Below are 18,508 nucleotides of genomic sequence, written 5' to 3' on the forward strand. Positions count from 1 at the left end.
TGCCGCACCCACTTATTTATTGTAATTCTTGACTTTGGCTCAATTATGATCAGAATTCTCAACGGGTTGTGCTATCCATTTGGGCTACACGGCCTTGATCACTGTTTTCATCACTTCGGCTCAACTATGATCAGAATTCTCAACGGTTTGGGCTATTCCATTTGGGCTACATGGCCTTGATTACCGTTTTTGTTAGGAATACAATTTATGGGACATTCCACTCTAGTTAAATATTGTTTAATCTCACTAAGGATTACAATAGACCAAATGGAAATAGGCATGTTTAGATCACATTGTATGTAATTTCCATATTGTGCGTTCATACTTGATCTATGTCATTGAATATATGGATGTATGTAATCATTGATGGGTCTAGTCACAACATATATGTGACAAAGATCGCTTTGATCCTATATTGATATGTTCAATGGACCAGGTTGTTTGAGATGTTTGATAAAGATAGCAATTAAAAGCACTCCTACGATATTGTAATACATAACTGATAGGCTCACGAACCAGAACTGGATAAAAAAGAAGAGTGAATGGTAGAACCAACAAAACTCAATCAATAAGATGACTCGCCACGAGTAAGAAAAGTTGGGTTGTTTCGCCACGCTCAAAGATGAACGATAAGAATCGGGGTTTTCGTCACTAAACAAGGAACTTATTTATATAAGAAAATAGAGGAAATGCTCTCGACAATTTCATTCAAATATTCATCAAATTCGTCTTTTTGAGATCTCCTCCTAGCATATATATATATATATATATATATATATATATAGGGAAGACACCTCCCTTGACTCTAGAATAAGAAACTGACATATATTCCCCTATAGATTTCTTTCCTAAAATAGAATAAGGAAACTATATGGCATAAGAAACTTAAGATTATTGACTTAAGCTAACATATGAAATAATATATAATTAAGAGAAACTATATTATAGCAATATCGGAAACTTAATATCTAATTAAGCTAAATTCTTGTTCCGGAGTCATCTAGAATACGCGTTTGGACCCAAAAATTCGAATACGTGTTGGGCGGCAATCTGAAGCACATTTAATGACCAACTTTTCTATCCGAACTCTCTCCAGTAATTCTTCATAGATCGACTTCTTTTGTCTTCCTCGCCAACCAACTCGTTGCCTGAACTACTGCTGCTTTCCTGGTAGAGTCGTATATGCTTTGGCAAATTTTGCCTCTATTGGATGAAACACCATCGACAAATCTTTAATAGCAATTTCTTCTTGAAGTTCCACTTGGCCTGGATCTAAAAACAGTTCAGCCTGAACTTTCTCTTAAGAGTTTGAAATTAGTTCCTTCCGAAGAATCTTACTAATCGCTAAATCCTTCTTGACCAAAATATTATTCTCTTGTGACGCTTGAGCTGCTTTATTCTTGGACTCCGCTTCTTCTTCTTTAAATTTGTCACCCTTCATAAAAGCATTTTCAAGTTGTACTTTTTTCTCAACATCAACAATCATCATAGGAAAAGCATTCGTTTTTCCATTCTTAAGAGGATAGGTAGACTTCATGCAATCGTCTTCGGATTCATAGAGGCGTTCTTCGTATCCCAAAGGAAAGAATATGACCTATAAGAGTTGTTTCATGCGCCTCTACGTAAATACTAGATTCCTGCCATCTTGAAGACGATTATTTTCCAATTTCTCCCACCAAGTAGACGCTTTGCCCCTTAACCAATAAACAACTCTAACAACTCGACTTCCATCATCGGGGATGCCATAATAGTTGAAGAATCGTTCTACATCCGAAATCCACGCCCAGAATTCCTCGGCATTCATGCTTCCGTTGAAAGTCAGGATTCTCTTTGGGCGATAATCCTCCTGCACCCATTCTAAACTCTCAAGGGTTTGGGTAACTCGCTCCAGCCACGCTAAAATTTTTTCTGTTCGTTGTAATGTGGGGAGCAGGCCTTGGTCGAAGGTAAGCCCTCTTGGAACTAGTTCTGGGTGGTCTTTAGCCATTATCTCCGCATATTTAGCAAAATCTACTCAATTACACGTGTGTTCACGTGTTTCACTCAGCCAACATGGATAGAACCTTCGCTTTGATACCAAATGATAGGCTCACGAACCAGAATTGGGTAAGAAAGAAGGGTGGATGGTAGAACCAACAAAACTCACTCGATAAGATGACTCGCCACGAGTAAGAAAAGTTGGGTTTATTCGCCATGCTCAATGATGAACGATAAGAATTGAGATTTTTGCCACTAAACAAGGGACTTGTTTGGATAAGAAAATAGAGGAAACGCTCTAAGCAATTTCATTCAAATATTCATCAAATTCGTCTTTTTGAGATCTCCTTCTAGCATATATATATAGAGGGAAGACACCTCCCTTGACTCTAGAATAAGAAATTGACATATATTCTCGTATAGATTTCTTTCCTAAAATAGAATAAGGAAACTATATGGCATAGGAAACTTAAGATTACTAACTCAAGCTAACATATGAAATAATATCTAATTAAGAGAAATTATATTATAGCAATATCAGAAACTTAATATCTAATTAAGTTAAATTCTTATTCCGAAGTCATCTAGAATATGCGTTTAGACCCGAAAATTTGAATACGTGTTGGGCGGCAATCTGAAGTAAATCAATAACTGTATGGTGATATAAATGTTGGCCCAAGTGTGAGATTGTTGAACTTTAATCAATAATTGTGGTCCAACATATATATTAATTAGTCATGTATTATGGCTATCTTTGTTATGGCCTGATTAAGAGATCTACTAAAGTTTTAAGTAGTTGGTCTTAACGATATCTCGGTATATATGGGATCTAATGTGTAGATACAATAAGGTAATTTCTGATTTGATGATGGGTGAGATTATAAATTACAATAATCTCAGGCACTTAGATGCAATTAAGGGATTATGGTCCCCTAGTCGTACTTTAAAAGATGCTCTTATGAGGCCTCATTACTCGGACAGAGAAACAGCCCGCGTCTTGACGTACTGACTTGGAAGACCATACTACCTATCTTTTGCTCACCTCTGGCTTTCGCACTTAATCCAGGTACGCTCCCGATTACCCAATTGATTTGATGTTATCGGCATGTGAGATCTTATTATTTCAGTTAATTCAATTATACTTGAAGTTAACATTGTCGGAAGGAAAATTCAACCGGATGAGGGACTCTCAAGAAGTGTGATGCGGACCTCACGAATGATTGTAAAATCCGACGACCAACTTGAATCAATTCCCAGATCGCCAAACACAGATTTAGATAAAGAGGATTATTGACCCGTTGTTTATAGAGAAACAAGAACCAACAATATCAATATAAGGATTATTGACCCGTTATTTATGAAAAAACAAGAACCAATAATATCAATGTGTACCGAACAATCACAAGCTGTCACACTTGTTCGTTCGAAGGAGTTCAATGAAGAACAAAGGAGAAAATCTCACCAAAATACCAAAATAGTCTACCTCTGATCAGCTATTCAGCCTCCTTTATATAAGCCTATGAGAAACTGAAAACTAATAAACTAGGCAACTAGAATAACCTTAGTTTCCTAAAGCTAGAAATAACAAAGGATACTAAATAAAATGTCATGGCCCGAAATTACAATAAAATTTTTGCTATATTTCCTCGAATCCATTATCATATAAGAACTGTTCACATAAAAACCTGATTTCCAATAAATTTCCAAAGTATATAACCAATCCATTAACTCTAATATGTATATACACTTTTCTGGAGATTTCTTTTTCGTTCTCACATCAGTGTTACAACTAAACAAAATCTTCAGGTCGTAACATTCTCAAGTCCATTCTATACAAAAAGGATATCTATCAAATAACTAAGGTTCCTACCTAGTCCTCAAAGCCGATCCCCGATATCAAAAAGTGGTTCCTCTGCGCAATCGGAAGCTTATTTGGAAAAATGTATGCAGAGTGTGAGCTGCATCTCAGTGAGTACTAAATTCCAAAGCAAAATGAATAATATTAAGTGATAAATATATTTTAGACAACCAAATATTCATATAGATAGTAGTCGCATAACCAAGTCTATCAATTAATTCACCAACACGACATATTAGACAATACGTACAAATGATTACTAAGTTCATTCATCAACAATCACTTTCCCTTATAACCATATAAAACTATTATTAGGATTAACATTTAACCCAACATCATCTTGAACTCATAGCCTAACTAAATCAAATTAGCAACAACACGGTTTCCACATAATAATTCAGACAATCATAACAATCATCACATTTACTGCAATCCAACCAAACAAACAATATACAACACAACCAAATCAATATAGCCATAGGGTTGCATTTCCTCGCAACAGAGTTATGACGGTACCGTGACCCTGCACATCTCGCTCATACCATTCTCAACTTCCAATATCCACATCTCATAGCGGGGGCCGCCTATTAACCTCTGGCGGTAAGAGTTGACCTCAATTTGTATTCTACCGGGTCTTAGCGGCCGATCAGGCCCCTTTTTCTATTTCGCCGGGTCCAGCGGCCAATCAGGCCCCTGTTTATATTCCGCCGGGTCCAGCGGCTGATGATGCCCCTATTTATATTCCGCCGGGTCCAGCGGCCGATCAGACCCTATTTGTAATCCGCCGGGTCCAGCGGTCTCATGGCTATATAATCACGCAACAAACACAAGCACAATCAACTACAACCACCCCATCTCATATCATATACCCACACCAATTCTTATTCCCAAATTATCGCAATCTCCGCATACACAACCACAATTCCAATCATATTAAATCACATTATCATCATATACTTCATACGCAATCCACATATTCAATCACACTGCATGTCCCAAGTCCAGGTGGAACATAAAAGGCCATATTTCTCATATCCTTTCACATAACATAACAATGCCAATTCCTTAATCTAACTACCACTATATTCATCTTAAATAGTTTATATAATTATAACACATGATTTCACTAGGGAATAAAATATTCACATAACATACATATATATATATATATCATTTCACAATGGAATGAAGTACTCACCGAATAACCAAAAATATTTCTCCAAACTTGACCTTGAGGGTGCACAATCAATGTCCTCAACTCCTATCAATCATGAGTATAGCCTGAAAAACAAGTTATGCCTAACAATTATTTTCTCCACTAATTCTCATACTAAATCGTCCTGCAATGGCCTTGGAGGATCAACAAAACTAAGATATGAACACAACAATAGCACTAGTAATCCAACACTCAATATAAGACAACAACAAAATTCTTATTATTAGATTCTTACTCTAGGCAATTTATGAAGATTATAATTCGTCATAACGTGTGTATATATTGAGGTAACAATTCAATTCACTAAATCAGCCCACATGATGCGTCCCGCCAAGAATGACGAGACCCGACAACTTAAGGAACCCAAAATCGTTTCACGATCAGATTTGATTGACGAACCCTCGACCTGTTGTTTACTATAAAAACAAGAACCTTGGTATAACTAACCTCAACCCGTTGTTTAATGCGAAACAAGAACCTCGGTATATAGGAAGACGCCACAAACGGTGATGGAAAGCCGTTTGATAAGTCGATGAAGACGCCACAAACGGTGATGGAATGTCGTTTGATAAGTCGATGAAGACGCCACAAACGGTGGTGGGAAGCCGTTTGATAAGTCGATGATGAACGCCACGGAAACTTCCGATAAGTTCGAAGTAGTTCTTCAAGAACCAAATAGAATACTCTCACAATTTTCTGAATGTTCCTTCTTTCATTAAAAATTGACTAAGATGAATTTATATAGAAATAAACTAATCCTAATCTGGCCATATCTCCTCTAAAGATAAGGAAAATAAAACCTAGAATATCGATAGAGATATGACATAATCTATAAAGATATGAAATCTAAATATCCCTAGAATATCTCCATGAGATTTAAATTTTAAACAAATATGATGATATTTTCTCTTGATCATCAAATATTCTAGAAACTTCCTTAAACACTTGCTGAATTTAGCCTTATCCGGAATCTTCTATAACTTGAATAATGTTGATGGATTTTTGTTGATCACGTGGTTTATGTCCAATGGGCCTCCACGAATTTGCTTGAGCCCAAACCTCTTGAATCAGGCCGTTGAGTTCATCTTTAAACTTCTTTGCTCGTGCTCGCGTAATCGGTCCAATTGGAACTTGAACTGGATCCCTTGAAGTCGTGCTACGATTTGCATCATTCCCCTCCTCTTGAAAATGATTTGTTCTCAAATCATCACCTACATCAAAAGGAAGCAAATCATCAACATTAAAAGTAGCACTTACATTGTACTCACCAGGTAAGTTTAGTTTATAAGCATTGTCATTGATGCGCTCCAGGACTTGAAAATGACCATCTCCTCTTGGAAGCAGTTTGGAACGTCTTTACGCCGGAAATCTCTCTTTCCTCATATGCAACCAAACCCAATCTCCGGGTTCAAAAATCAGCTTATGACGGTCCTTGTTTGCGTGTTTTTTTATACTGCTCCGTTCTTCGCTCAATGTTGAGTCTTGTTTTCTCATGAATCTGCTTGACAAATTCAGCTTTCCTTTTGCCATCTAAATTAACATGCTCAGTCAAAGGTAAAGGAGATAAATCTAATGGAGTTAGAGGATTAAATCCATAAACAACTTCAAATGGTGAAAATTTAGTAGCGGAATGAACGGATCTGTTATAAGCAAACTCGACATGTGGTAAACACTCTTCCCATGTTTTCATGTTCTTTTTTATGATTGCCCTCAACAAAGTATATGAGTGTGTGTGTGTGAGAGAGAGAGAGAGCAAGCTAGATTGGTTATATGTTGTTGAGAGTTATGGAAAGCAGGTTTTATATGAATAGTTTATGTGATAATGGATATCGAGGGAATATAGAGAAAATGATGCAAATCGTAGCACGACTTCCAGGGATCCAGTTCAAGTTCCAATTGGACCGATTACGCGAGTACGAGCAAAGAAGTTTAAAGATGAACTCAACGGCCTGATTCAAGAGGTTTGGGCTCAAGCAAATTCGTGGAGGCCCATTGGACATAAACCACGTGATCAACAAAAATCCATCAACATTATTCAAGTTATAGAAGATTCCGGACAAGGCTAAATTCAGCAAGTGTTTAAGGAAGCTTCTAGAATATTTGATGATCAAGAGAAGATATCATCAGATTTGTTTAAAGTTTAAATCTCATGGAGATATTCTAGGGATATTTAGATTTCATATTTTTATAGATTATGTCATATCTTTATAGATTATGTCATATCTCTATCGATATTCTAGGTTTTATTTTCCTTATCTTTAGAGGTGATATGGCCAGATTAGGATTAGTTTATTTCTATATAAATTCATCTTAGTCAATTTTTAATGAAAGAAGGAACATTCAGAAAATTGTGAGAGTATTCTCTTTGGTTCTTGAAGAACTAATTCGAACTTATCGGAAGTTTCCGTGGCGTTCATCATCGACTTATCAAACGGCTTCCCACCACCGTTTGTGGCGTCTTCATCGACTTATCAAACGGCATTCCATCACCGTTTGTGACGTCTTCCTATATACCGAGGTTCTTGTTTCGCATTAAACAACGGGTTGAGGTCAGTTATACCAAGGTTCTTGTTTATGTTTAAACAACGGGTCGAAGGTTCGTCAATCAAATCTGATAGTGGAACGATCTTGGGTTCCTTTAGTTGTCGGGTCTCGTCATTCTTGGCGAGAATCGCATCATTTGGTATCAAAGCATCAGGCTCCAAATCGGGTTTATCCTATCCTTTTTTGTTTCAATTTGCTAAGTTCCGCTTCGTCGAGTTTGTTCTTTGTGGATTGTTAGCAGCAAAAAAAAAACAGAGATGAAAAAAAAACAAAATCGGCAAAAAAAAAATACAGAGCTGAAAAAAAAAAGATCGAAAGAAAAGAAAGAAGACATCGTTGTCAATTTGATCCAAATTCTTTACATCAGACCATTCTAAAGTTGTTATTTCTCGTTCTTTGTGATCTGTATTGATTCTGATCCCATAATTTCATATAACATTCTGGTTTATTTAATCCTTCATAGTAGTTTGCCTTCTCTCTTGCTTCTTTTCTTCCTGAAATTTCCTTTGATCATTAATTTTCCTTGATGAGTTCTTGGTGAATTGTGGCTGGAAAATTTGGAGTTGTTTGTTTAGTTCCAAAAGAAGTGAAAGAGAATTGTTGAGTGGAAAAAGGCAAGAGTGGTGAGAACACTAGAGGGTTAAAAGCCACATATTTTGTTGAGTGAAATCACGAGTGTAGAGTGATTCACATTCTTGAGTGTAAACACGTAAGGGAGAGAATTGTGAGGTCCATTTTTTTCTAACTTTATTTTGCAGCAATCATGTCTCACAACAGTGCTAAGAGTATTCCCGAAAGTGCTACGGAATTGGCTAATTCAAAAATACTTATAGAGGCCATGATGAGTGAGATGAGGCGTGTGATGAGGTTGGAGTTTGAGCAGTTTCATGACTGGATAGATCTGATGGAGAATAAACGTGTGGAGTAGCCACAAAACGCTCCTAATGCAAGTAGGAAGGAAAGAGTTCAACCGAGGGAAGTGAAGGTTGAAGATGAAGAGAATTATGGGGCTGGTTTTGATGAAGATGATCAAGATTCAGTTGTTAGTAATAGGAAACATGGAGGGCGATTTAGAGAAGATAGGAATCAGGAAGACAATAACTTGGGTAGTATTAAGATGAAATTCCCATCGTTCCAAAGAAAGAGTGATCCCGATAACATGCCCCCATTGGAGGACGTTTTCGAGAAGGAATATTTAGCTCCATATGCATTAACATTGGTGGCAAGGAGAGCATTGAGCTTGCAAATAAAAGAAGTTGAAGAAATGAAGCGGGAGAACATCTTTCACACAAGGTGCTACATCAAAGACAAAGTATGTAGTGTGATTATTGATAATGGTAGTTGTACTAATGTCGCAAGCATAACAATGGTGGAAAAATTGGGACTACCCAAGCTGAAGCACCCCAAGCCATACAAATTGCAATGGTTAAATGATAGTGGTGAGATAAGGGTGGACAAGTAGGTGTTAGTTGCATTTCGAATCGGCAAATACGAAGATGAAGTGTTGTGTGATGTAGTACCGATGCAAGCGGGACATTTGTTGCTCGGACGTCCATGGCAATTTGATAGGCGTGTAAAGCATGATGGCTTTACGAACAAATACTCCTTTGTACTTAATCAACGATCAATTACTCTTGTACCATTGACACCGCAGCAAGTATATGAGGATCAAGTGAGATTGCAAAAAGAGAGTGAACAAAAGAAAACGAGTGAAAATCAAAGAGAGGCCGAGAAAAATGAGAGAGATAAAGAAAATCAAAATTCGACCATTGAGAGAAAATTAAAGAGAAAACAAAAGAATTTTTATGCAAATCTTATCTCAAAAGCCAAATCTAATAAAATATCCAAATCTATATCTCAAAAGCCACCATGAAGAAAATGATTAAAAGTTCCTAGCAAGGCAACCAACTTTTTAACCCAAAGATCAAATAAGCTGACCTGCACTTAATTGCACCTCTCAATGTAAAATAATTCTCAAGGCTTCCAGCAGTGTTTTTGATAGAAATCAATACCTCTAATATTCCTGAGTTTGAATTCCGAAAACTTGTCCAAAACCTAATTAATCGAATTCCTGCCATGTCGCTCTGTTATACAAATTGAAATAAACTCCAAATCTGCTTTAGATGATCAAAAGATTGATATATGCCCCTGCCGATGGTAGAATTGGCCAGTCGAACTTGAGATAATGATAAAATAATAAATCCATCCAAAGTATAATGCTACACTTGATGACTCAGAATAATTAAATTCATGCCACAATCACGTAGCACTAATAATTAGAATAATGTACCCATGATGAAATCGATGATAAGTATAATAACTTAGGTCCTAAATTACTCTTTCCATCAGATATAGCACAGAGATACTACAATGAAGAATAGTTCAGCTAAAGATGAACAGTAGACCATATTATTAGCCATTATGGAATACCCTTGTCAACCACCATCAGATATAAACCACTTGTAACCCCATAAAATAAAGTAGTATATATATTCGAAAAGGTTTGCATTAACTTATGGGAAGAAAACCCGTGGAACCTGATCTGCAGAATCTAAAATACCTGTCGACGACTCATCCTCTATAATTCCATACTTGAATAGTGTTCTAAGCATACGAAATACCATGGTCGAATTTTGTAGTAACTTAAACCTCTGGGGAACCTGAAGTGCTTTTCACTTACCAACTCATTTACTATGCAACGTTCATGCAAATATTAACAAGCTAAGTCCTATACGTATTCATCAACTGAGGCATAAATTGTTAACAAGCATATCTAAGTCACTCCATTTGTTCTCCTAACAAATCCAAAGCATAAATAACTCGCGTGCTTAACGAGCGTGGAATTCAAAGAAATCCTACCAAAATCTCCACAATTATCAAAAATTTCTCGGGGATCAAGCATCAACTTAAGTCTACAGGATCTCCTAACCTAGGCTCTGATACCAAAATTGTCACGACCCGAAATTTCAGCTGGATTTTCCCTATCTTTCCTCGATATCCATTACCACATAACTATTCACCTAAAACTGGCTTTCCATAAAATTCCCAAAAATATAAAACCAACCTAGTAAGCTCTAATATGTATATACATCTCAAAAGAGAAAAATTTTCTTTTTCGCACCCATATCAGTAATATAACTAAACAAAATTTCAGGTCGTAACATTTTCAAATCCATTCTATACCAAAAAGGATATCTATCAAATAACTAAGGTCCCTACCTAGTTCTCCGAGCTGATCCCCAATATTAAAAAGTGTTTCTTCCGCGCAGCTAGAAGCTTATCTGGAAAAATATATGCAGGGTGTGAGCTGCATCTCAGTGAATATTATATTCCAGAGTAAAATGACATTTTTAAATAAATATTTAATTGCAAATAACTAAATAATCAAATAACTAATATCATCACATCCAATCCAACTATCAACTCACTCGGCATACATACACAGTATGTATATATATATATACACAAACTGTAATAATAATTATATCAAATATAATAACTAAATTTAAGTTCTACTAACCAATTCACACAACCCTTCCAACCGTTTCTCTAACACCCAATATCACATAAACATCAAATATTCATTCATTAGCATTCCATAGCAACTCACAACACAATCAATTGACAGATCCAACTGTCACGACCCGAAACTTATAGCAGAGTTTCCCCTCTATTCCTTAATATCCATTGTCATATACGCAACTCATATATGTGTAATCTGTTTTCCTAACTCCCAACACATTGAACCAACCCAGCAAACTCTATATAACATATAACCTCCTAACTAATTCTGATATATGCATAAAACCCTCAAAGCTTACTCAGTTGCAACCGTCTTGTAACACAGACTGAACGAAAAGTTTTCATATATATATATATATAGTATACTTCTATAACACATCTGATGCGGACCTCACGAAGGATTGTGAAACCCGACGACTAACTTGAATCGATTCAAGTTGGTCGTCGGGTTTCACAATCCTTCGTGAGGTCCGCATCATTTTGGTATCAGAGCATCAGGCTCCAAATCAGGTTTATCCTATCCTTTACGTTTCAATTCGTTGAATTTCATTCCATCTAGCTTGTTCGTTCTGGATTGATTAGTAGCAAAAAAAAAAGAGCAAAAAAAAAGGAGCGCAAAAAAAAAAAAATTCGGCTAAAAAAAAATAGAGCTGAAAAAAAAAGATAGAAAGAAAAGAAAGAAGCCGTCGGTGTGAATTTGATCTGGATTCCTTGCATCAGATCATTCTAAAGTTGCTATTTACCTTGTTGATCCGCGTTGATTTTGCTCCCATAATTACCCAATACTTGATCTTCCATATTCCCTTCCCTATATCATCCTCCATATCTTTCCATCCATATATTACTCTGATATTCCTTTCTTCATTCCCAAAATCTTTCCTTGGTTAACTTTCCTTTAACCATTTATTTCCCTGTTAGTTTGTGTCCAAGTTAGGGCCAATATATTAATTGCGTTTTGAATTATTATGAGCTAGTTACCTTTGATTTGTGAGTTGCTGAGTTCTTTAAAGAACTTTGAGGAGGAAATTAGAGTGGAAAGAGGCAAGAGTGGTGAGCATATCAGAGGGAAAAAGCCATTGAACTGAGCGAAACACGAGTGTTGAGTGACGATAATTTGAGGGCAAACACGTGAGCGAGTGGTTGTGAGGTCCTAACACCAATTTTCTTTTCATAGTGCAAACATGAGCTTCGCAGGAAAAGGCAATGAATCTACAACCGGGGATGGAAGTAATGCCGGCCAGCAAGATGTTGCTTTTACTTTGAAAGCCATGCAGCAACAATTCGAGAGATTGGAAGTTGTTTTTGGAGATTTCCGTGATAGAATGGACCGGCAAGATCAACGAATTGATCAAATGCAAAGGGAGCAACCCAGGCAGCATGTGCAAGTTCCCAATGCAAGGAGACTAATCCGCCAGCCAGCAAATCCTCACGATGAAGAAGATGAAGATTATGGGAAGATGATGAAATTGCATCCGTGAGAAGTGTGAGGAGAGCCAGAGGAGTTAGGAATGAGGGGCGAAGACATGGTAGGCGAGATCAAGCAATTAGAGATGGAGTAGATAGAAATATTGGGAGTATTAAAATGACGATACCACCTTTTCAAGGGAGGAATGACCCTGACGCTTTTATCGAATGGGAGAGGAAGGTGGAGCTTGTATTTGATTGCCACAATTACTCGGAAGAGAAGAAAGTGAAGCTTGCAGTGGTGGAATTCACTGATTATGCCATCGTTTGGTGGGACAAATTGGTTAAGGAGAGAAGAAGGAACCATGAAAGACCTATTGAGACCTGGGAGGAGATGAAGACTGTCATGCGGAGGCGATTTGTTCCCTCGTATTACTATCGGGACTTGCATTTAAAATTGCAAAGTCTAAGGCAAGGGACGAGGAGCGTGGAAGACTACCACAAAGAGATGGAAATAGCTCTGATTCGAGCAAACATTGAAGCACAAGATCTTGGAGGCTTGCATGTTCCGAGTGGGCCAATCACACGGGCGAAGGCCAAACAAATCCAACAAGCTATGGAGAGCTTGCTGATGGGCTTTTTGGACTAAGAGGAGTCTAATTCAATTGGGTCTCCAAAGGCCTTTATTCACTTGACTTGCCATGAGATGCTGAAGATGGAATAAAAGACTGCCAACTATTCTAGATAGCCTTTATTTAGTTTCCTCTGTTATTTCTGGCTTTAGGAAACTAAGGATATTCCAATTGCCTAGTTTGTTAGTTTCCAGTTTCTCCTAAGCTTATATAAAGGAGGCTGAGTAGCTGATCATGGCAGACTATTCTGGTATTTTGGTGAGATTTTTTCTCCTTTGTTCTTCATTGAACTCCTTCGAACGAACAAGTGTGACAGCTTGTGATTGTTCGGTACACTTTGATATTATTGGTTCTTGTTTCTTCATAAACAACGGGTCAATAATCCTTGTCTTGATATTGTTGGTTCTTGTTTCTCTATAAACAACGGGTCAATAATCCTCTTTATCTAAATCTGAGTTTGGCGATCTGGGAATCGATTCAAGTTGGTCGTCGGGTTTCACAATCCTTCGTGAGGTTCGCATCAACATCCAACCTTTAACTAACTCGGCATGCTCTACAAGAATATATAATCAATCTAACGGATTCTAATGTACATATATGCTCTCAATAGTGTGTTCAGCTACAACCATACCACTAAACCAACTAACAAAAGTTTCAGGTCGTAACAGGATTGTAACATTTACGAACACTTACTACCTATACTATGGGTGGGCCTACTTGCCAAAATCCTTTGCGTTGATCCCCGTTATCCAAAGTCCTCCTGTGCGGCTAGTCCAGCTCCTAGCTCATCTGGAAAAAATGTATGCAGGGGGTGAGCTGCATCTCAGTGAGTACTATATTCCAACGTAAAATGAATTAATATGTTAACATCACAATTCACCACAATCAATCATATATCTATTTATATACATATTCCACCAGATATGGAATCCAATACCAAGATCATACTTTCACACAACTCATATGGCAACCAAATCCAAACAACAATAATATAGCCATAGGGTTGCATTTCCTCGCAACAGAGTTATAACGGTACCGTGACCCCGCACACCTCATTCATATCATCCTCAACTCCCAATATCCATGTCTCATGAGCGGGGGCCGCCCATTAACCTATGGCGGTAAGAGTTGACCTTCATTTATATTCCGCCGGTCCAGCGGCCGATCATGCCCCTGCTTATATTCCGCCTGGACCAGCGGCCGATCAGGCCCCTATTTGTATTCCGCCGGGTCCAGAGGCCGATCAGGCCCCTATTTGTATTCCGCCGGGTCCAGCGGCCGATCAAGTCCCTATTTATATTCCGCCGGGTTCGGCGGCCGATCAGGCCCCTTTTATAATCCGCCGGGTCCCGCGATCCCATGGCTATAGTCCAACCATCACAAGCACACTAAGCATACACATCAACTATGTTCCGCAATCATTCAGCCACCATCACCTCTATAACCATACATATATATATATATATATATATTTATTATCATTTTACGATGGAAGAAAGTACTCACAAACACCCCTGAAACGACCACTTAATGAGTCGAGCCTTCCGGAGGTAAAACCTCAGTCTCCCCAACCCCTATTCAATTCAAGCACGAAGATTAGATAATATACTAAATAAGATTGAAAATATGCATCAGTTAAATCACCGTGTTACTTCATCGAAATAGCTATAATGTAAGACGTTTATAATTAACAATGCTCCTTCTCTATCTCTTTTGATTTCTACCTAACTCTTTAAATAGGGAACGATACAAAATGAGATGCACATGTATTCCTCAAATTATATCAACTTAGGATTCATTGCAGTATATATCAACTGGATGACCAATTTGATTAGCCAAATTCAAGAAGAGTGCAAGGAATTCTAAGTATTTCTTTGGTTCCAAAATACAAATAAACAAGAGCTTATTCAATCAATCCATCACATGATATCATTATAATGCATGATAAATTCTCAAATCAGATCCCTTTTCTAATCCATAGTCAGTTCAAAGAGCAAAATATATGCATATATATACATATGTACACACACTTGTCTACATCTATGTATATATATATAGATTTTCAGAAGGGCATAGCTGTGTGTATAAGAAACCTACTAATTATGTCAAGGAATTTGCCATCTGCCTCACAACCGAATTATTTAGATCATATAGGTGACCAAACTCATCCCAACACAACATAAGACTAACTCCAAATATATATCCAACTCAACTTATATTAGCTAAGAGAAGCTACCAATCTCAGCAACTAAACTTCTCAACCAAAACAACTGGAATAAATGGAAGGAAAGCCATAACCTATGCCAAACCTAGTGAGTATGAATGTTTAAATCATAAACAATCAACTTACAATCAATATTTTCGGACTTAGCCTTCTTCTCCTGGAATTTCTCAACTCAGCTCACTTATCTCTCTCTCTCTCTCTCTTCTGGTTCATTTTCGTTTTTCCTTAGCCAAGGGATAGAGCAAGGGAGGGTATAGCTTAAATAAGGAAGAAAAGGAGAAAAAGAAGGTGGTCAAAGATGGTCAAAGGCGATGGGAAGGAAAGGGCTGCTGAAGAGGAGGCCACTTGGCCCATTCTACACTCATCTCTATCTGATTTCTCACTTTTTCGTTTTTTTTTTCATATAGATAAAGATCCAGCCACAAGTTGTGGTATATTATATACATTTAAAGATTCAGCCACAATTTATGGTATATTATATACATGTGTGTTATGTAACCATGCATGTGCATATGGATATGTATATGAGCATATATGCATGTTTGGTGAGCACTAGCTTCACACCAACTCTAGCAACAACACGGTTTTCATAGAACAACTTCAGACAATCTCAACAATCATCACACCTCCAACAATCTCAACAATCAACACATCTCCAACAATCATACCAGCCAAACAATATACAATACAAACCAATCAATATAGCCATAGGGTTGCATTTCCTCGCAACAGAGTTGTGACGGTACCGTGACCCCGCACTCATATCCACAAATTCCTCATTTCCTTTCCCATACGCGGGGGCTGCCCATTATCCTCCGGCAGTAAGAGTCTAAGCGTCCATTTTTGTATCCCGCCGGATCAGCGGTCTAGGCGTCCCTTTTTGTATCCCGCCGGATCAGCAGTCTAGGCGTCCCTTTTTGTATCCCGCCGGATCAGTGGTCTCATGGCTATAATCAAACAACAATCACAAGCATAAACAAATACAATCATGCCATCGCACCTTATATATCATCATACACAAGCACAATATCAATCACATTACAATGGTACCACATTATCAGCACATATCTCATACACAATTAACATATACAATCACACTGCATATCTCAAGTCAAAGTGAAACATAAAGGACAATCTCTCTCAAATTCTTTCCCACTACATAACACGACCGATTCCTTAATCTAACTATCATAACATTCTTATTGAATAATTATACAACTATTATACATCATTTTACAAAGGAATATAGTACTCACTTAACATATATATATATATATATAAATTATTTTACAATGAAATAAGGTACTCACCGACAATTCCAAGAAAGATGGCTCACTGAGTAGGGCCTTCAGAGTACAAGAATTCAGTCTCCTTAATCCCTATGATTTGCAAACATAAGTTTAGAGAATAATTAGCATAACACCATTACAAGGCTTTTAATACCTCCCACGATCTTCTTTAGACTTATTATTTCCAATGAATCCCGAGCTATACATATATATCATATTCATTATGTCCATTCCTCATCTATGTCAAAACTATTTAAACAATCTCCATAATTCCCATTTAAACAAACCTAATTGTTTCTTGTCAATTTCTAGGTAAATGGGAGATTCATAAAAGACCAAAAATATATAATCACAGTAATAGCAACAACCAGATAATACTCTATACAAGAATCCGACATCATGAAACTCAAGGCAGCAAAGCGTAATCTCCTAGCATTGTCTACACAATATTATTTATAAAAATTTATAATAACTTATCTAAGCTAAAATAGCAATACTAGAACTTTAGTAACTTAACAACAACAATATATATAAGTGAATTCACTCACCATTTCTAGCTGATACAAATTAAATAACAATCATTATTCTTCAGCTACCTCACCAACTCCCATAGTTAGCTAGCTCCCAACTTCCTCAAATATGTACATTACCTATTCCTCTAAAAGAAACGGCAACCGAGAATGTAAGGCAGCTCATAGCACGAAATATATAATATATATGTAGTTATATGTTGTAACGAACATTTACCCAAACTTCTAGAACAAGGCAATTTAAAGCTCCTTTGGCCATTTAAGCATCAATCACAAAGAGACAGCATTGAATCAGTTACTAGCAGAGCGGTAACCAAATAAGAAAAGGAAATTCTAATTTTACGAATTAATAGAATAGCTGAACCACGAAAAGAAAAACAATTTTAGCTATAAACCCCATATAATTAACTTCCTTGTTCATTAGACTACAACTCAAGAACCGTAACTAAATACACCCTTGAACTTTGTCCATCCAATTCAATGCAAGAAAGTGGAAGAAAAGAATCAAGTACCAAGCAATTCAGCCGACAACAAAAATTCATCATTATATCTCCAAAATCAAGCTAGACATGCTTAAATCGATTAATGGAACATCATGCATCTCATTCCATCTCTCAATCTCGGCCTCAAGCCTTCAAAATCACTCCAAATGACCCCAAATCAAACAAATAATTGATATACCATTCAGCCTATATCTCAAGCCCCACTACCAGCCATCGAAATTGAATAACCAAACACAAGTCAATTAATAAATTATCACCCATCCTAGCTGCTATCTCAAACTCAATTTCAAATCACCATAATCATGCTACATATACTCAATTCTATCAAGAGTCAATTGTGCAACTCACCCGTATATCAATATGACAACAAGGTATCGAGCTTAGGCCAACTATCCCGAATCGGGCAAGAAATTGAAGTGCAACTCAGACCAAGTTTAAGCAGCAGAGCTCGGAATGGACTAGACTCACGTTTTTTTTTTTCCTTGCTCTCTCTATCTCCCTCCTCTGTTTCTTTTTCTTTGATTCCCTCCGCAGAGAAAACAGGGCAAGGAAGGAAGGGAAGAAACAAATGGAAAAAAAAGACAAGGAAGAAAAGAAAGAAACAAATATGGCGGTGGAAAATGAGGGGAACAATTTGGGCCACGTGGAGCCCATGGCTCCATTCCTCTTTTTTTTTTTTTTTTCCAGAACTTCTACATAATATATATATATATATATATGTATATATATAAGCTTATGTATATATGTGTGTGTAAATATGGGGTGATGCGATTCCTGCCAAGAATGACAAGACCCGACAACTAAAGGAA

At 37.2% G+C, this 18,508-nt stretch overlaps 2 long non-coding RNA genes across 3 annotated transcripts; both read right to left on the bottom strand.

The window, feature by feature from the left end:
• Nucleotides 1–10,637: 10,637 nt before the first annotated feature.
• On the bottom strand, nt 10,638–11,209 carry LOC116189241. Its single transcript, XR_004152362.1, has 2 exons — nt 11,116–11,209; nt 10,638–10,876 (listed from the first exon to the last, which is right to left on the bottom strand). It is a non-coding gene; the product is annotated as an uncharacterized LOC116189241 (long non-coding RNA).
• Nucleotides 11,210–13,891: 2,682 nt separating this feature from the next.
• Nucleotides 13,892–18,271, bottom strand: LOC116187145. Of its 2 annotated transcripts, none has more exons than XR_004152001.1 (5): nt 18,048–18,268; nt 16,688–16,756; nt 16,124–16,324; nt 14,660–14,727; nt 13,892–13,942 (listed from the first exon to the last, which is right to left on the bottom strand). It is a non-coding gene; the product is annotated as an uncharacterized LOC116187145 (long non-coding RNA). The 2 variants fall into 2 exon arrangements; XR_004152002.1 differs by having other exon boundaries at nt 13,906–13,942; nt 16,071–16,324; nt 18,048–18,271.
• Nucleotides 18,272–18,508: the final 237 nt, after the last annotated feature.

Source organism: Punica granatum, chromosome 8 (assembly GCF_007655135.1).
Source record: "Punica granatum isolate Tunisia-2019 chromosome 8, ASM765513v2, whole genome shotgun sequence".
Taxonomy (NCBI): Eukaryota; Viridiplantae; Streptophyta; class Magnoliopsida; order Myrtales; family Lythraceae; genus Punica; species Punica granatum.